This window comes from Wasmannia auropunctata, unplaced genomic scaffold, assembly GCF_000956235.1.
Source record: "Wasmannia auropunctata unplaced genomic scaffold, wasmannia.A_1.0 LD336085.1, whole genome shotgun sequence".
Lineage (NCBI taxonomy): Eukaryota > Metazoa > Arthropoda > Insecta > Hymenoptera > Formicidae > Wasmannia > Wasmannia auropunctata.
The window spans coordinates 2157785-2179311 of NW_012026805.1; the positions used below are offsets into that span (position 1 = coordinate 2157785).

The following is a 21527-nucleotide window of genomic DNA, read 5'->3' on the forward strand; positions in this document are numbered from 1 at the left end:
ATCTTTCAACAAAATCGTTCTTTCCGTGAATATGCCGGCCAAACTTCAAATAATGCAAATTCTATTATTTCCATATTTTATCTACCATATTGGTTCAACAGCCTTGAATTTTAAGTAAAGATTGATAATTTGTAATCAGAAATTTAATAAACCAATGTCTACACATTGATGTCCAAAAAAATCTTCCAACTTGAACGTGTGAGATGCATTGGCTATATGTATACATATATTCCACCCGCCATATTGGATTCAATATCCCGAATCCTGCTTTTATAATTGAAAATTCCATGATTAACGACTCAAAAACTCCGTTTTGATAAGTTTTCTACAAAAAATTTGCATTATTTGAAGATTGGCTAAGTTTGGCCGGCATATTACATTCGCCATTGTTTTATAATTATGACTGCGGATATATATATATATATATATATATATATATATATATATATATATATATATGTATATATATTAATAAGAAATGAGTAGAAAAGTAACATTCAAGTTAACAAAGATATATTGTTATGCATAAATAGAAAATAGAACATGTGCCCTAGTTTCTGTTTCTACATTATGCGACATTACTTATATCTTATTGTTGCGTGTTGAATTACATTACGGACATTACGTTAAATTTACGTTTTCTCTCAAGAAATCGTATTGATCTCACAAAATGACACTTCACTTACAATATCCTAATAATAACGATCAAAATAATGGATTCGAACGTTGTCGTTCGCTGCTTACGAGTAAATTATTCGCTCGTTTCATAATTCAGAGTAGCGCACTTAAGCTCGACTACAGTCACGACACATCTGTCTTCCCACATTACAAAACTCGTTCTTAATATAGTACAAGCAATTAAAGAAATGCTTTGCTTATAAATTAGGATTGACGTCGGAGGAATAATTTCACGTAATTCGTTTCCTTTTGCAGTTATATCTGAGCAAAACACGGCAGGCTGCCTTCTCGGCCGATTTGCAGCAGTCTCTCTCACGAACAGTCAGTCCAACCGCACGCCAGCAAGGTAAGTTTTTACATTACTATTTTTGCAGCACGCGAGCTATCCCCTCCTTTCCCTTCCTTTCCTCCCTCTCTCTCTCTCTTTCTCTTCTCATATTTTTGCGACCGAATGAAAAATGATTTATCGCGCAATATCATTCGGCCTGTGAGAATGATTGTACCCGTTTTTTCATCGCTCTTGCGAAACTTTCGGTGCACGTGCAATTTTATTGCTTAATATCCGAACGATTCATTTTCCCTTCTCGTGAGAGGATGCATCCCGATGCACTAAGGAAATGTTAACTAGGCTCAAAACTTTAATAAAAAATAAGAACTTTAGTTTATGTAATAACTAATAATATATTTTATTACAAATTTATTTTTAACTTTAAATTGGATTATTAAGAAATCGTTTGATATCTCTTAAAATTAAATTGATTTCACTTTATGACAGAAAATTCTAAATGTTTCTTGAAACTTATTTTGTTAAAAAATGATTTAATTTTTTTAATAGTTTACGAGCTGAACATTTATATTAAGAGAATCTTTTTTTGCATGATATCTAATAATTTATATCTTCCATCAAAAGAAAAGTTTTGACATGCTTCGTATCGGAGTTATCTATTGTTATCAATAAATAATGCTTTTGCGATTCTTATATATATTTAACAATTTTCTCGCTTGACTGTAACAATGAAGATGACGGTCGAAATTATTTACGACATTTTCGTCACATATTGTCCCTTGACAAAGAAACGAGCATGAATAATTTAATGATTCGGGAAATTGATATGATTGTATTTCCCAAGAATAACGTTCTGCTTCCAGTAAACCGCGTATGGAATTTAAGAATGTAATACGACGACAATCGGAGCTTTCATTCGGAGCAAAAATCGCATCGAAAGTGATCTCTCATGATAATGGCACTTACTGCGATCAAACTTTCTTCTTTCCCCTTCGTATAGAAAATAGTTGTAGACGAGCACGCCGCCGTCTATATACGGGTCGCGATTATAAGCGATTCCGATCACTTTCTATATGCGTTATGGTTGAACTATCGTTGATTCATTTCCCTTTCCAATCGCAGAGAGACCTATGATTTATCCAGAACTTCTGAGTTTTTACTAAGATAATTTTTCGATTATAATTGCGCATAATAACTTTTGTTTGTTTATGTTTAAGAACATTTAAATCATGATTTGTCTTAATTAAGACAAATTATTACCGAATTCGATTGGACGCACTAGTGCGCACTCATTGTCAGTGCACTAAAACCATTGTACATAAATTGACATAAAGGTGTGTGTTTAATATAAATATAGGAACAAGTTAAACCACGAAATTATTAATACCAGTTTATGGTATTGTTTGGTAAAATATGTATTGGGCATTTTGTTGTTCGAGATATCTCACTTCTACGTTGAAATTAGAACAGAGTACAACAACATTAATGTGCAATAAATGCACACTAGTGCGTCCAATCAAATTTGCTATATAATTTAAACAATACTTTGGATTTGCTTAAAAGATTTTGTAATTTCAAGTGAAGATTGAAGTTCAATTAAATGTAAATATAAATATATATAATATAAACATATTTTCTTTAACTGGAAAGCTAAATGATTGATTTCATTTTTCGCATATATATGTATGTATATGTATATTCGGTTAAAGCATTGCCAATCAATTTTCGCAAATCCACTTGGCTAACGAATTCCGATCTGCATTGGAGCCTCAAGAGCCGGTCAAACGGCCGGGTTTGGCGCTTTTGGAAAGGCGAGCGGTGCTCGAGTACTGGAAACAAAAGCCCGGCGTTTCAATTAGGCCCTTTATTAGTTAGCGATAATAGGGCCAGCAAGCGGTCGGACCGACACTGGCCTGACCGGGTGGCTTGGCCGGGCGCTTAACCGGGAGGTTACGGTGGCTTGTTTGCGCGGATCCGGCTCTCACGATATTAAGGGCTGACTAGGCAGTCTCTCTCTCTCTATATATATACCTCCTTGATGTTTAGAATCACCCTTGCCGGCGCTCTCGTGGCTCCCTTTCCCGAATCCGGGCTGGGAGAAAGGCCGTCGGAATCCTCGCGCCTTGCCGGGCCATGCCGATTGATTTTCTTGCGCGTTGTACAAGTTTACGAGGATAAGCCGAGGAGAGAAGTCGAGAGACGCGGCTCTCCGACGCGACGATGAACGGGTGGCGCGCAAGAGCGAGTAGAACCGGGGACGAAGCGGTCGAGCCGGGAGGAGGAATTTGTCGCTGGAGGAGAGCAGGTCGCAGCAGTCGCCTGCGGCGAGCCGCAACGATCCTCTCGTCCCGTCTGTCGCACTTTACCGCACGATACCGGAGAGAAAGTGAGTTGAGAGAGAGAGAGAGAGAGAGAGGAGGGAGGGAGCGAGAGAGAGAGAGAGAGAGAGCAGCCTGCTACTGCTATTGCTACGGGACCGTTCGAAACTAACTTAGGGCCGCCGAAACTACACTCGCTTCCCGCGCCGCAAAACGAGCGGCACGGCTAACAAGGCGGGCGCACGAAATACATTGGATATTGATTCGCGAGGGAGAGAACGACGGGACGAAGCGTCCTGAGAATATTTCTTGGACATTCAGCGCAGCGCGCGATAAATGGCAAGTAAGATCCGCGCTGGCTGGAAGTTGCAGCTACTAATGTCATTTCGGGGTTTGAAATTAGGACAACAACATGTGTCGTTGTACATTTGGATGTATCATCGATATCGTTTGTAACATCCCAGCAAACATAGATTATAACTGTTACATTACGTCAATATTGTAACATTTTTGTAGTATAGCTGGAATATTATAATATTGTTGCAAGTTATAATCTGTATTTGCTGGGATGCTACGCTATTCCAAGTTCAAATGACAATATGTCAATATTAATCTTCAGAGCGATAAAACATTTAAAATTGTCGAAATACCGCGGCTACCTTAATTCGTTTTCGGAATGATCTGCGGTCGATTCATCGCGATGATCGATTAACGTTGCGTACGTCGCAACAATGACTAGCGTTCTCCATCGTGTCGCACACGACCGTCCACGTGGCCTAGCAAATTGCATTTATGTCACGTCGTCTCGATCCATATAGTCCGCAAAATCGGTTTTAGTGTAAACGAGGAAAGCCGGGCTAAGGGTCTCCGGGGCTGGGTAGGAAGGTGCGGCGGGAGAATGGCTGCGACATCTTGTATTGTCAGATCCCAACGCGACAAATTCATAATTGCGTTAATGCGGGTACGGCGAGGGTTCTTGCCGCAACCACCGCAAGGCGCGCCATGGCGTCTTGCGGCTGTAAGAGAGGACGATATAGCGCGCAGAAGGGGGGACGAGAGGAGGGTTCGGGCGGCGGGAGAGGCGGTGGAGAGCGGTCCCTTCTGGTACGGGCTCGTTAATCTTCGGAGGATTACGCCAAGGAAGTATCGCCATTGTGCCGGGCGCTTCTCTTCGAGTCGATAATTATTAATTAAATTGGCCGAACGGGCCACTCCGCGATTTATAGACTTATCGAGCGCGATTTTACGGCGATATCGCGTTTTCGAAACCAGTAATAAATTTTTTTTTTCAATAGTTTCCGAATTTTTTAACGCGAAAAATAATGTACATTAGTTACTATATATTAATATAATAAATATGATAAAGTCTCACACACTCTAAGAAAGCTTAAATAAAAAATAGCTAAATATATAATAATTAAATATATTTCTCATTTGAATTTTTTCTTTTTCTTTCTCTTCATGTAAATTTATTATTATTATTAAAATAGATTAAATTTATATATGGTCAAAATTAATTCATCAATTTGTAAAATTTTTTAAAATAAAAATTATAATCATCATATATTCTATTTCAATCAAATATACGGTTAATAAAAGGCAGATTTTATGATTTTGCAATCAGACAGAAAAGTTCGTTTATATTCCTCATACCTGCCAGGGTTAAACCAATAGTCCGGTCGTTCCCCAAGCGTCGGAAACGCGCTAACCAATACTAAAATGAAAGGCCGGCCGGTGAAAAAAAGGCTCAACTTGGTAGGTGCTTCATTTCAGTTGGCTGTGGACAATTGAATCATCGTCAAATCATAGCGGGAGGGTCATCAAATCTGCACGAACGGGCACGGGAGAGCGCGACGAGAGAGAGAAAGGGTTGCGCGCCGCGCCGGCCGGTCGACTCGGTCGAGGGGAGGGGGAGTAAAAAGGACGGAATTGCGGAGAAGAGAACGGCGGGAGAGAACGGGCGACGAACGAACGGGCCGAAATAAAACAGTGATATCGAGGCATTTCACGCACGAGCGAGAGCGTTTAGCAGATTCAACGTGCGTGCCGGCACACTCCGCCGTTTTCCCTGCCGCGGTGAAACGGCGTCCCTCCTCTCTCGTTTCCCTCCCGACCTCTCTCTCGATGGCACTCTCTCATTCTCTCTCTCTCTCTCTCTTTCCATTTCTCTCCCATGCTGCCGCACCTCTTAGCGCGCTCTTTACCCTTTTCTCTCTTGCTCTATCACCCTCACCACACGGGCCTCGTGCTGAAAAATACTGCTCTCGCTGACACCTGTGGCTTCGACGTTCTACATATGTGCGCACGTAGCACGTCGAGCTGCCACCGTCGACGAGTGGAAGAAACGAAGGACGATGAAATTGATAGTAGATGTCGAAAAATCCTCATAAAATCCGTTGAACGTGATTCGAAGCGTGATGGAATGACGTAACTTATTTCGACAAGGCGCGACAAGTGTTTAATGCATTGGGAAATGATCACGTTATGTTATCCAACCCATCATAAAAACTTTGTTTTTGAAAATGATAATTCAAGATTTTCGATTTCACTGTTTATTAAGATGTTTTACCGCTGTTTTAAAACAGCTTGACTTGAAGTCATAATTTTTCGAAACATCGAGGAATTTATTATTAAAGATCAAAGTTAAAGGTAGAAATAAAAGCTCTCTACACTTTTCGATTTTTGTAGCAAAATTTCGTAGCGTTATTCAGGCACGTTCGAAGTCGGGAAAGTGTCATGACAGGAGGGAAACAAGCTCCACAAGTGGTAGACTTTGCAGGACTTAAGATTAATCCCTATAATTACTTGCGATTATATTCTTTTTGCTGCGACTTTGTTCGCTTCGTTTTTACACGTAGCTTTGCGGCTAGATTATCTCCTGGATCTATGTAGATTTCAAAGTCATATGGTTAAAGATATTTATCAGCCGACATAAATCTGAACCTTGTTCAGAGAAATGCTTTGATACAATATTTGAGGGAATCTTTAAACATGCGCTGTGCTCGATATTACGGTTACTAATCTACCTTTTCTAAACCCTCTCTAAAAATTCTTCTTCTAAAAATAAAAATATAAAGCGGTATTATTGTAAAAATAGATTGAATGGATAAAAATAAATAGAATCAATCGCATATTGCCATTTTAAAGCATCGATTATTATTATTTAATTACTAAATTAAAATTAGTTGCTAGTAGAAACATTGTCGATATTTTTTTTAATTAAGAAAAGTTAATTGTTATACTATTATATAGATATGCGACGCAATGAGCTTTACAAAGATTTTGTAACTAGTTTATTTAATAATCCTCTGATTATGTAGTACCTACAACATATATTTGATCATACCGATTATTTTTAAAGGTAAAAAGTCGAATGAATGTTGTGTCACATGCGAGTATTTCTGATGCATTTCTATTGACGCTGATAAGGAAGCGAAGGCGAATCCGCAACGCCGAAACAATTAATCGATACGGGTACGTTACGGAATCGCGAATCTACCATGCTTCGAAAGCGACAAAAGCGCGCGAATAGAGGGGTTGCCTCGTCGCGGGTGACCGACAACGGGTGCGCATACGAGCAACCCCTAACGCGGGCGTGAAATCAGGCGCCGGCCAGGACGTCCGCTCGACTCGGCGGCCGGCGGACAATAAGAATCGATATCTTAATTAACGAACGCCGGTGGGTCCGATGAGCGAACTTCTCGTCGGGCAGAAAGGGGGGAATGGGGGACTAGCGGCGAGAGGGAGGTGCAGGGAGAACGGAGAACGGGGGAACGAACACAGGGAGATCCGGACCCGCGTTTTCGATGGGGTAGCAAGGACGGCGGACGCCTGACCGGAAGCGAGAGTCTGCGGAGCCCTGCGAACCTCGTTCTACCGGAAGCGCCATTCACGCGGCCCTCTCTCGCTCTCGTCCGCCTGCCTCTTCGCCGACGAATGCGGTCGTTCGTCGTGGTCGCCGTCGTCGCCGCCGTAGTCGCCGACGCTGATACGTTTCTGAATAAACAATACAACTTCCCCACGGCCGCAACCCTCGAAAAAGTTTGGTCGGTGGTGCCGTTGAAAAAATATCCGCGATTCGATGCGGCGGCGAACTGAATTTTTTTGCAGCATATCGTTCGCGCTTGCGACATTCTGGGACATCTCGGTGATTAGTAGAAAAAAATAACGTGAGTTAAACGTCGCTTCTTTTATTTATTCTAAAAAGAGAACAAGATTTTTGTTATCTAATATAAATTAAGATTAAAAATTTAATAGTATAATAATTAATAATTTAATAATATATATATGATTGAAATAATATCTAGGACTTTTTAGGAGGAATTAAATATTTATCCATTGTATGTATCCTTATATTTCTAACTAGAAAAATTCTACTTAATGAGATTAAATTGAAATTTTGTTTTTTATAATTTATTGATAACTTTGTATTGATATTCTACTTTTTGCAATTGGTATATTGATTTTTAACTGCAGAGATTTTAACATGCAAATAACAATAAAAGATCCAGTTTAGCAAATTAAACATTTCTATTAATATTTATTCGAGATTTTCATATTTTGTATTTTGTATAAATATTTTAACACAAATTATGATTGTGAGCGGAAATACACGTTTCCTTCCGGTACGACGAGCGTCTCCCCGTCTATGACGAACTGTTCTGGCGGCGCCATATTCCCGGAGATTGAGATATCTCCGAGAACGTCCGGCTCGATTAATATCGCCACGAAGGAAACGAGCGAGGCTGGGTAAATTAACGAATTGGAGGGCGCCCTTTCCAAGACGCTTTTACCGCGACTGGCTAATCCGATAAAGTGACAGCTTCGCACGAACCTCTTTCCTCGCGCTGACATTCCGCCCGATGGGATATGACACTAAGTATTCTATATTGACTAATAAACCGCTATTCTGTGCGGTCTCCCCGCTAACGAACCCTCGCTCCGTACCTTCTTTTCGAAACGACGCTACTGCCTGGATCTTTCTTCGCAATTCACGGATGCGTAATGCATTGTAATTGCATTTCCACGCAACGCAACGATTTGATCTGAAAGGACCGAAATTCTTGAAGCCGCTTTGTGCGTAATTCAAATAAGGGACTCACGTAAATTTCCCTCCTCCACCTCTTCTCCACCTCATGATCGTCGTTTCACACTCTCGGCGTTTCCGCTCCGCTCGCCCGGGAATATCCTGACGCAGAACACAGCTGGAGAAACCTCGTCAAGGCCGCATTGGTGGACGCCTCAATCAGGACTCGCTTTGGAACCCAATTTCACGAGAGAGAGACTATTTGCGCGTGCTTTGGCCGGCAGTAGGTTTGACCTCTCGTTAATCACCAAAGGACCCGAAGCACGAAGGCGAGTCGGACAAGCTGTGTAGTTGACCGCAATGGCTGACCGTTGGCCCGGTGGACAAACCCTTAAGGTTACCGAGGTACAGAACGCTGCCCTGATAGGGCATTTTGGGAGATCCACGGAGTGGAATAGTTAATTTATTTTTTCCGTCGTGAAATTTATTTTCTCTCCGTGACTGCCGATCGTCGCGCGAATACTTGGTGCCGGAAAAATGATCTTCAAAAAATGCATCTCCGCGCAATTCGATCGAACTTGTGGGATGAGTCAATATTTGGACTGTAAGCGATACGTTTGCCACTGTAAGCGATACGTGCAATGATTTCACGCAGGTTGAGGTATCGCCCCGAGCACAGTCCTCGTTGGCTTGTACACGACGCCTAATCGCTGTATTAGCTGGCTTTGTGGTTAAGCTATGCTATTGCCAAATTAGGGGTGATTCGCTTCGAAACACACCCTCCCGCGTTTGTGCCGTCTAGGTGAGCATAACGCGCGTTTGTATTTGCAACATTAGCCTTGCTAAGTTGTCCGCAATATTTCGGATACTTTACAAAGTTGTCGTCCTCGACACACCTTGAGTTTTCTACGTACGCACATGTATAGAAAGATCTGTATGTATATTTCTTAGTGTTCCTTAATAGAGTGCATGAAACGGGAATGTTCATTATTATGTTATCAAGTTTTGAATAATGTCTATAAAAAATACGGATTAAAAGCATTTGTGGAAGCTTTATTAAAACTTCCTTTAACTAGCTACATCTTTTTGGTCTTATAATTTAAAGAATCTTGTACATGAAGAAATAATAACTAATTAGTAAACACCTAGTAAACACCAAGTAATAGTAACATAATGTCGATGTCAAAATGTCAGACTTAATATTATAAATTTAATATAACACCATATGTTATGTAACAATTATAATATTATAATAATATTATAAATATATTATAATAATATTATAAATTTAATATAACACCATATGTTATGTAACAATTATATAAGTATCAGAATAGACCGGACTGTTACAAACAATTAAGAACGAAAAACGCCAAACATGGTCAAAGCGGATCTTGGTGCTTCATAATTTATTTTTAAAGTGTGAATCTTACAATTATTCGGTTTCAAGTACACTGCGCGGCCGCAAATCGTTCTGCTTCTACACAACTCTGAACCGAGTATTAAACGTAATATCACGTTAAATTGCCAAAGGCAATCTAATAATCGATACTTATAGCATCTATTAAAATCCTGTAACAGTAACTTATTGCGAAAAATATTATCTCAGCCGGGATTCGAATCTGGATCTCCCTACTATCCGTGCAGTGTATTTGAAACCGAATAACTGTAAGATTCATACTTTAAAAATAAATTATGAAGCACCAAGATTCGCTTTGACCGTGTTAGCGTTTTTCGTTCTTAATTATATTATTGCTTCTTACATTTTAACATTAATAATACGTTACTGTTGGTTTGTGTTTATTGTGAAGATATATTGTTGTAAACGCAGACATTAGATTAAGCAAAAATTCGATGTCAAATAATAAATAGTTAGCTTCTATTTACGCGTTTTACGGAAATAATAGAAATCACGCGAGTTGTTTTGATGAAATTTGACGATATACGGCTTTAAGCAGATTTACATGGTTTGCTATACATCGGACCGCCATAGTCTCTTGGCGCATATCGTTTGTTGGTTTTGCGGTGTACCATAACGCTGCCTTCCTCGTAACCTCTTTCCCTCCTCTTGGGAAAAGCGGGCTTTCGGCAGCATCGTTCACCAAAGGGCTTCTTCCGCCACGCCGCCTTCGTATTAGACACGAATAAAATCTGATCATGAGATTTACGAGAATCATAGATTCCTATAAATCCTATAAGTCCTATAAATCACGGTATCCATCAGAGCGAAAGAAACGACCAGTTTAAAAATGTTTGTAGAACGTCTGCATTTAAGAGTGCAGAAGAATATTTTACCTATAAATCTGCATATTTCTGGCAATACTATTTTTATTAGCAAAACTTTACATGTACGCTATATCTCTTTATTGTAGTCGTAACTCTGTTTTCCAAAATGTTATTCAATCTCGCGAGAGAAATCAGCTTGAATTTAATTCAAGCTGGAAATTTTTTATTTTATCCTGTGCAAAAAAGATGGAAAAATTTCAAGTTGCGAAACTGTTGTCTCGGAAGACGTCATTACACCATCTTCTTCGTTTTAATTCACATTGTCGTATTTTGATTTTCGTCGGTGTCTGCATCAGCGCCTCGAAATCATTGCTTGATTACGTTGGATAAAAAGCTCAACGGTCCCCTTCGGTGCAGCTTTTGACCTCGGCGTGAGTTCGACCGCAGGATCCACGCCACGGGGAACGAGGACAGACGAGGACGGGGGAGGAGGTGCAAGAGAGAACAAGCGGAAGCACACCGCGGGGGATAAACAGAGGTGACGTAATTACCGAGATTAATGCGGCCTTGAGCTTTCGGTGGCAACCGAAGCTCCCGGTGCTTGCTTTTATCTCACGAGCTATCATCCGGTCCCGCTTTTCCTTCTCCAGGCTCCCGCCCCACCCTCCCCCCTCCCGTCCCTCGCCTCCGGAAAGTAATTTGAGGACGAGAGGGAACGGTTTTAAATTTTACTTATCCGTGGGACTTAGATTTACTTGCGTCGCTGACGCCGCGGGCGGCCAACCTCGTTTTTGCAGGCGATGTGTCTGTCACAATGCAAATTTAGCCTTTGCATGATACATAGGCTGGATTTTTAAAGATGCTTCTGATTAATCGAATGCGATCTAGAAAGATGGGGAAATTATCGTGTGTTCATTTACAACTGAAACGTATGTTGAATAAAAGTTACCTATTTGTGCGATAATGATAATAATAAGATTATCCTAAATTGAACTTGTTCGTTATACACGTCAGACGTGACAAAACAGCAATACAGATTGGTCGAAATTTGCGAGCTTTCGCAAGGATCCTTCCCTCTGGACAATAGCTGAGAAGAAGAATTTTCGCTGACACCCGGCGTGGCTTCCTGCAGCAATTCTCTCTGGGCGTCGTGAGATTTTCCGTAGACGACACCCGTAGTGGTGGTCGGGTGCCGAGATTTCTCCGTCTCTCTTCGCAGGCAATCCGAGAGGAAGAAAAGGGGGAGAGAGAGAGAGAGAAATAGGGTGAGAGCGAGGGAGGAGGAGTCTTCCTTTCACCAAAAACACCGGGTGCGGCTGCTCTTCCTCCCGCACTTCATAGAAGAGGGCCACTATTCACGTCGCCTCACCGGCACCCCTTTCTTTCCAACCCTCACTTACCCCCTCGCCGTCGTAGTTCGCGTTGTCGTCGTCGTCGTCGTCGTAGTCGTCGTACGCCAGGGTACGCCGTTGCCTGCTCGAGACAATGATATCGCAGGAAAAGAGGAGAGCGTCTCGGCCCGCTTTACAACTCCCGGCGGGGCCGACGTTACCGGGGCGAAATTAATATCATAAATAATATCGTAAAAAAAAAATACAGCCCGCAGCGCCCGCCGCCGTCACGCCGGCGTTACCGCGAAACGTTTCTCTCGCGTCTTGATAAAGGAAACGAGAGGAGCGGTTAAAAAGAGAGATAGAGTAAGAAAGGAAGATGTAGAAGGGGGACGGTGAGAGAGGAAGAAAGAAGGGGATTCGCGCGAGGAAGCGTCTCCTTCTTAGGGGAAGTCGAAGTGCCAGTAAGATCTCGGATTAAGCCGAGCAACGTACCAAGCGCTTTCCCGGAGCACATAATCTTGAAATGCGACAGCTTTATTTTGAGAGAATTTGAATTCATTTTTATGCTACTTTTAGTCGTGGGATATAGCGTGTCTCAAAAAGTGAAACATCTTCCGCGACTGTATTGTTACAATTTATCTGTTAAAGGACAATCTCGAGAGCAGTTAAGCAGCGTAAGAAAAGAAAAACGAATTTTTCGGTGTACTGAGAAAATTAACACCTTAAAAATTCTAAAATATAGTTAGGCATATAATTACTTTATATTTATGTTGGTTATAATATTTATTTATCAAAAGATAAAAAAAGACATCTTTATTTAAAAACTATTTAAGTCGCGTTTTGACAAAATTGCTTTAATGAACGATACTATTTTTCACATAATTTACCTAATTATGATGTAATTACTGTCAAGAGCTACTACATCTGTTGTATCAATTTCACGCCTTATAACTCTCGATCGTGCATATTATGCATCGTTTGCTGCGCATAGCATTAGGACTCGTCTTCCTCCGCCCCCCCCCCTCTATCTCTCTCTCTCTCTCTTATCCATTTCCTCCTTCGTAGCTCCGTAACTAACAAAAGCTCCGTATATCCTGCTCGTGCTCGGGACGACAACTGGCTGCGATACACGGTGACGGGTATATATCGTCGGCGCGTGTTACGGTCGTAGCCACCCTTCTCCTCGCTCATGTGGCTTGATGTTTCTCGCCGAACAGCAATATAATCACCCTGATGGCACAAAGCGGCCACCCCTACGGCGGCAGCCTCGCCGCGCCTTCCGCGCCATCAAACGCTGATGATACAGACGATACGACGTATGTATACGCGACGACGCTAATTCGCGTCATTGTCACCGTTTCTTGCATGAGACTAGAGGCGAAGCCACAGGTAGCTGAGAGTTCACCCCTGCACGTTCGCGCTGCTGCCGTCGTCGTTTGTCGAGGACAAGCGTGAAATATTGTCTGGATACACTGACAATCGGACTTCTAGTCGATGATACTTGGAGTATTGTTCCATTGGGAGAAGTGGCGAAAATGGATTCTGGATCATAGTAAAGAGCATGATATAGATACATTATAAATAGTCCAGAATCATTTTAGGATGCCATCAAAATGTACAAATAATCAAATGTACAAATGCTAACTAATTGTCTATGACAAGAAAACCATATCTATTTAAAATTATCGAGTATATCGTTTAAATATATAATTTGACGATATATAATAAACTAATATTTTATTTTGTCTCTCATTAATCACTTATTTCATTAATCACATTATTTAGATAAATTTTCTCTTCTTGAAGTGCGGAACTGTGTGATTAGTTATGGATTGGCTATAGATTTTTAGATGATTTGATATAAGGCCTATTCTTTTTAGTTGAACTTCTTCACGTTTCTCTGTTTTTCTGGAGTAAAAGAGAAAGGTGAACCATACAAGTTCAGCTTTTTGAAGTTTATGCAAAAAGGACAGGCCTATTATTAACAAACATTTGACTCATGGATTTTGAGAAATTCATCCATCGTCAGATGAAGGTGAATAGTGAGGTCTTTTGAGGGAGTAGCCGCTCATTAAGATTCTGGTTGTTTGCCAGGACGTCGGACTTCGAAGATCTCTTCCGTGGGTAATTGCATCCTCAAAGGGTTAGTCATTGGAGTGTGGCCCGCGGCAAACCTAAGAACCTTAAATCTCTCGAGAGCATCGCGCCTTTTCGTCTTCTCGGGGGGTAGGAGAGACGTCTTTTCCTCGAGAGAAGTAGAGGGTTGCTCTCTAATGGAATTAAAACTAAGCCTACAGATAGTGAAAGTGTCGGCCGTTTATCACGATAAATATCTCGTTAGATATTCTCCGTACCTGTTGACAGACGCGCGTCTTGTCGTCAGGTACTTATCGGAATTTTCGCATCTTAAATCATCGCCTCTTCGGTCGATTTCGCCCGATTCGTACAATACTGCAGCGAAACGGAATATTCTTCACTTGCCGTTAAATCTGTGTTGCTTTTTACTTTTCGCCGAATTAGCTTTTTCCCTTCGCTCGGATAATTCGGTTGAATATATGAACGATCATTGCATCTGGGATAAATGGGTCAGAAACTATCGGCGCGCGCTTCCAATTCATCTAACACGTTGCCAGATTAAATTGGCCTTGGCCACGAAAAATTCTCCACGCGATATATCTTGCTAATATCTTTTTCTTTTTATACAACGATTTATTATGTTATGATATGATGTTACTTTACAAGCATTGTAGAAATTATTTTTTTGAAAACGTCTTTTGGACGACGTTTTTATTAGACGAATGAATAAAAAAAATTATATTAATTTGTTTATGTCATGTAAATACGTCAACTTTGGAATGCATTTTTTTTTCAAACATTTGTATTTTAAGATTATTCAATATAGTAGCACTAATTCTACAATAAATAAGTCAATAAAAATCACAATAAAAATTTCATAGCTCAATGTTTGTTGCAAACGTAAAAACATAATGATATGAATAAAAATGAGGTAAAAAGTGTGAGAAACAAGTCAAATAGCTTTTTCAATTTTACGAAAAGTACATTTAACTTTAATCTGGCGACACCTTCATCAGAAATCTTCATTGTGTCTCTCTCTGGAATGGCACAATAATTGCCACCTTGAAAGTGGCACGAGGCATTCAGAGGATATTGAGAGTAGCGGCGTTTTATTTTTAACCGTCCGGCTTCGGGCGTCTTGCTGCGACCTTAGTGGCATCGTAAAACCGTGAGTACATAAACGAACTCAGTCAATAACCAGCGGCGTGGAATCTCCCACGGGCAGGACTTTACTACAATTCGCATTTTCATGGCGGATGGAGTTACGGTTTATTAAAGGGAAAAAAGGCCTTTGACGTTTGTACTCTGCGAATGCCTGTTTTTCGTACGAGGTGCCGCGCGTTTAGAGAGCGCGTCTGTGCACTGATGGCGAACATAAAACCCTAGTCTTTGTTAAATTATAATTAAAACAAAAGTGATAAAAAGATTTTTATATAAATTGAATAAGAACTAAGAAATGTATATAAATTGAATAAGAACTAAGAGATGTGTATCGCATCAAACATTGAGCTATGAAATGTTTATTGACTTATTTATTGTAGAAATTAGTTCCACTATATTGAATAATCTTAAAATAAAAATTCTGGTAGAGAAATTCATTCCAAAGTTGATATATTTACACGACACGAACGAATTAATACAACTTTTTTTATTCCTTCGTCTAATGGAAATGCCGTCCGAGAGCAAATCTGCGTTAGAAACCGCCGTGGGACACGATTAATTATGCCGGTGAAGTTGACCCTTGTCTTCGCATATCCCACATTTTATTGCCTTCTACGGGCTGTCGCTACGCGGTCGCGCTTAGGAGACCCGACAGTTTCGGTACTGCCGTATAACGGTAATGCGCGCGAATGCCGGGAATTCAGGAAGGTACCCGGGTGGTCCCTCGGCTGGATCTTGGTGGCGAATTTGCGCGCCATAGAATTCGCGAGCTATTCGTGGAGCGCGAATTTTCCTCGATAGGTCGCTAGGTTGGCCCGGTACATCCGGCTAGGATAGCGAGAGATAACTGGGCCGGCACCGAGAGACCGGGATGAATAATGAAGTGAGTCGCGCCTCGCCCGGAAGGCCAGAGATTCACCCGGGTCTAGACCCCCTCTGCACTCCCCCCTCCGAGATTAGCCCTGAGTTATGGCGTTAAGATCACATCTAATTGTATCAGTTCGGGCCACCCGAACCGGCCTCTATCTACCTATCCATCTGTACCGGCCCGCGCGCCACTACTATAACCTGCTTACTCGGCCCTCCTTCCGCGTCTCTTCCGCGCCATTGACCGGGACCTTAAACGCCGGCCGACCATCGATTTGCTTAATCTTGCGCTTTGCGAGGACTTTACTAACTCGCGACTCTCTCTCTCTCCCGATTCAACGGCTTCGCTCGATGTGGTTTATCGGGATTTGTCTCGACCACTTATCAGGAAAATTTTCTCCTTTGCGTTCTCTTCTCCTCCTTCAGTGTTTGTGTTATTAATTGAATTTTAATGTCCGCTTCGGTACAAATTCCGAGTCGCACGTGGCAGATAAGGATCGGATTGTTTCAGATTAAACGAACATTGGATTTCGTAAATCATAGCGAGCACAATATACGCGAGTAGATGCGCTATTTGCTAAGAGGATGCGTCTTTATACGATCGTATTTCGCGGCTCACCGATAAAATTATAGGGAAGTCCTTAGGCATTTCTGATCCTCCTTTCTTCTGGCTAAATACCTAACGTCGCTCCGGGTTATCTCCCGGTAGGAGAGAGTGCCAGGAGAGGAAACGACGGGCGGAGAGAGCGAGAGAGAACACGAGTCTATAATGGTTTCCTTGAGGCTCATTCGCGTCCTAGGACAGGGTCGTCTACCTCGCATATAGTTTCCCCATCGGTTCGAACACCTACAGGGTGTACCGATTATTTTATCCCTGAAATTCGTCAAGTATCAATTATCTATCTGTTAAAATATAAAAATCGAGATTCGAAAAGTGTTGGAATAAAAGACACAAGTACAATTTTAACTAAAAACAGTCCTAATTAAAAAATCCAAAAATACTAATTGTGTAATTTAAAATTCTCTAATTTGTCAAAAATACATGTTTGGAAAAATCTAATTGTCTTTCTAAATGATATTGTGGACTTTCTAACGTCTTGCATCTCCTTCAAATCATTCGATGAATACGGCAAGTTTAATCACTTCCAGGGTGCCGACTTTGTGCCGGCATACCCACGATGCTTTCGAGTCACCTGATAAGAGCGGTTGGGCCAGAGATATTAGTAAGTTTGCGCTACCGGGAAGGAGGTGAGGACTAGAGGAGGACTAGCGCGAGAGTAGCGGAGAGGCATTAGAGGTCGGGGATGATCACTGAGTGCGCGGCACTAATCAAGACGCATGATTATAGGCCCCAGAGAACCCTCGAGTACCAGGCTACCGTCATTCCGGAGGCCAAAGAGGAGCCTCCGGTGCGTTTTCCGCGCGCGCGCGCACCGTTGTCGTTGAACTGCAGATTACAAGCCGTCGTTTTTTGACGCGTTTCGTCGTATCCTTCTCGCATTCTAATCATCCGACACCTTTGAGCAGCACGCGACTTTACGAATTTCGCTTACGCGTGGAACGCGGACACACACACACACGCATTATTGTTAGTCGACAAAGTCGAGCGGACGTTGATCGAAACTGAATTTTAACGGTTATCACAGTTGAATAGCATACTTATTATTAACACTCTTGGCAAACGCCCGTCCGGAGCGATAAACGTTAATGGTAGAGCACTAATAAACAGTGGATACATTAAACCCGTGTGTAATCCCGTTAATGGATCGTTACTCGTCGCCCGATCAATCGTTAAGCACTGTTGGGTGTAATTGCAACCATCGGTATCAAACTGTCGGTGCTACGTTTCACGGTTATTGTATCGTTGTCGAATAGTCCCTCCTAATCGATCGCGCCGTCCTCCTTTTAGTGCCGTTTAACCATTTCCAAGAGTGACAATTTGTCGAGCAACGTCTTGCATACAATTAATATCTTTCTCGTTTCTGAATGCTATATACAGAAGTAGCTTCTAACGTACTCGATTATATAATACTCTCGTACGTATAATTACAGTTTAATTAAATTAGAGTAACGGAAAATGACTCTGTAACATTAATATTGCAACTTAATATACCCAAATTATAAAAATATTAATTATTTCTTTATAATAATGCAAATTAATACCAAACCTTTCGATCTTTGATCTTACCTTTTTGATCTCAAGAATAATCCATCGCGGCGCGTCGGTGAATTATCTCGTATTTAAAAAAACGGTGTTTAAATATTACTTTTGCAATAACGTTACGATTTTGCAATAACGTTACTACTATTATCTGAACGATCGACGCCACTTTGGTTAGCTCATTAGATCAGAGACGACTGTCGAAGCAATTAGGATCCTCCTCGCGATTCTCCTCGGGGAGGTAGTGCTCCTGTTGATCCGGTCGTAGCGCCAGAGGAAATTTCCCGACCTACGGTTCTATTTGAGGTTGCCGCTAAGCAAGTTAGCACAACCCCAACGTATCGCGTTAAATTATGCTCAGAAGCGCTGCGGCTGCCGCGCGCGGATATATGTGCGTACACACGCGGGCGCGCGCGCGCACGCACGTAATCACGGTAAGCGGCGCGCATTTGCGACGGGGTGAACCGCGTCTCTCTCTCTCAGGAAGCGCCCACGGTGTTGTCACGCGAACAGGGGCCTCCGCGGGTCCCCCGCGGGAAAAGGGAAATCATCCGTCTCCATTTTCTTCAGCTGTCGGATCGCGCGCGCGGCGACGGCGACGTCCCGTACGTCCGCGTCGCGCCGCGGTTTAGAGGGCGCGAAGGAGGGGCACGCGCGGCGGCGACGGCGGTGGTGGACGGTGGAAAATGTAGATATACCTTATACAAAGTAGATGTTATCTTGCAATGCTGCACGCCACAGAATCGCCGGCGATTCCGCTCAGCCGGCCGGCATCGAGAACGTTCCGTGCTATATCTTCTCATCTGCGCGCTGCGAGAGAAAATATTTCAAACAAAAAAAGATCAAGAAAGCGTGCTTATGAGTGGAAAGTAGCGGCAATAAAGTATAAAATGTATAACAAACAATGTTAAGTATAACGAAATCTAAACATGCATTTCTGACGCAAATAGATAATTAATGGAATGCAACGGTTGCTTTGTGTACCGGTCGTTTAGATTACATCAAAGATGATATTTTCGATGTTCTGGTTCTATCCCGTAGTTGTCCGAGCGTAGACACGCAGCTTTATATTATATATACATATATATATACCGAAATCGGATTCTCAATGGACAGTCGATCTCGAGGCACGCGCGCCGGCCGATCTATGGTTTATTCGCAAAGTTTCCGATTGCCGTGGCACAAAGAAGTTCGCGAATAGTTGTCGGGCTACGTCGGACGGCGTACAAAGGAGGAATCCGACGTTTGCAGGACGGCGAAAGAAGGAGAAAGCTGGGAGGGTAATGAAGGGACAAAGGACGGACGCGGAGAGATAGAATCTGCCGGGGATAGAGCTGGTTCGTTAATCTTAAGAGCGTCGAATTCGCGATTTCGGGCAATCGCATGCCATGGTGATCCCTAGGCGCATACAAGGAAGCAAAGGGTCAAGCAAGATTGGTCCTTTTCATCGTGGCGGGATAAAGGCACAGGGTATCGAGTCCACTTAGATGAACGATGCGTTGTGTTCACTGAGAAGTTCGTCTATTGCAAAATATCTATATATATTAACACGTGATTTGTAATAGCAAGATACTAACAATAAAAGATCAATTAGAAATCAAAATTAATTAGAGATCAAAAAGAAGTTAATTTAAATTTTTAACATTCGTTATTACATATGTCTAAAATTTCAGATTTTTATTTTAAATTGATTTGAAAATATCGAGAAATTAAATTAATTCGTTTATTTTTATTAATCAAGATATAACATTCGTTGGCAAGAGAAATTAATTTTGATTATTATTACAGAAATTATATTATTTCGATTTAATGAAAGTATAAGTTTAAAAAATTAGACAATAATGAAGAAATTGTTACATTTAATGAACTAAATAAATAGGAATGAGATTTCAATCTTTTATATCGTTTGTTATTTCAGATATATAATCTGAGATCAATTGTCGTGAGGAGATTACAATAACATTTTTGCTCCTGAATACTCGATGCACTTTAAGACGTTCAGATCTCGCGATTGATCCTACAAGTAAGAAGGAGTTGGCAGACTTCCGAGGTTAAAGAGCATTCATCACACCCTCCGGTCTCTGCCGGAGACATTTTCCATCCCGGAATCCATTGAAAGTTCTCTCGCATCTCGGGATAGCTGCCCGAAGAGTGTACAAAGTAACGTCATACCGGCGGTAGGAGCCGAGGGGGCGGCTCTGGCGCGCGCGTACGTGTGTTTGCTTTTATTTAAATTGTAAGTTAGATGCCATTCGGGATGAGGTGGTGCGCGACGGGGCTTTTAGTGAATGGGAAGAAATGTTTGCGCTAAATGATTCGACCCCATATGGAAATGAAATCTCGCGGCAGCCATCGGTCCGCACGACCGATCTCCAAAGTATCTGCTCGGAGTCGAGTTTCGCCGAGCGCCTTCGTCGCGGCTCCAAGTTTTTTAGGACAAGGCAAGAAGGCGTTTTACGTATGTATGAAGGAAGAACGGAAACGCGGAATATATATATATATATATATGCTCTGCGCTTTTAGGCACGCAGGCTTAAAGCGCGCGATTATTGCCAAAATTGAAGTCCTATATTTTGTTGAAATCTCCATACAGGTGATAAAAAGAAATTCAGAGACTTTTATTTTGAACGACGTATAAGCGAGAAAAATCCTAAAACATTGTTGGAAATATTTTTTACATTTAATGTGAACGTATTACGTAAATATTCCAACAACTGTAAAATAAGTTCGATCAAAGTCTTTCATATACATATTAGATTAAATCATATGAATTGTCATAACAAATAGATATTTATAGTGGACTTTTTGAGACATCAATCGCCAGTGATTTCCGTTGTCGTCATCTCTTGTATTTTGAACGACGAATAAAAGTGAGAAAAATCATAAAACATCGTTACTATTTAATGAATGCATCACGTAACTATTCCAACAGCTGTAAAATAAGTTTCGATCGAAGCCTTTCATATACATATTAGATTAAATCGCATGAATTATCGTAACAAATAGATATTTATATTGGACTTTTGGAAACATCAATCGCTAGCGATCTCCCGTTGTCGTCACCTCTCACGCTGAGAAAGTTGCTAATGCGAAGCCACACACAGGGATTGTGCACTGTTTCGTCGGAAGCCGGGACGCTGGGACAGGAACCGCGCCCGGATTTGCATACTCGTCAGCTGTGCTTCCTTCAACTTTTCCTGCGGCACACCCTCCGTGGAACTCCGCGCGAACTCGGTGGTGCGGGTATGCACTCACGTCGGATAGAGCCACAGCGGAGGGCGGTGGCGGGAGCGCGGGACAGGGGAGGGTGCAGGTGTCGGGGACAGCCGTGTATTTCTAGTCCCGATTCATAATTGCAAATTTCCTTCGCCTTATTTATGCAGCCCGGGCTCAT

The 21527-nt window shown here is 41.8% G+C and overlaps 1 protein-coding gene across 1 annotated transcript in view; it reads left to right on the forward strand.

Moving 5' to 3' along the window:
• The first annotated feature begins 1007 nt into the window (after positions 1-1007).
• The window catches only part of LOC105448489 (ankyrin repeat and KH domain-containing protein mask-like), a 129182-nt gene continuing 108662 nt past the window's right edge, over positions 1008-21527 (forward strand). Inside the window, exon 1 of the mRNA XM_011687079.1 lies at positions 1008-1024. The gene's annotated coding sequence lies outside the window, so the exon portion shown is untranslated. The remainder of the gene's footprint in view (positions 1025-21527) is intronic.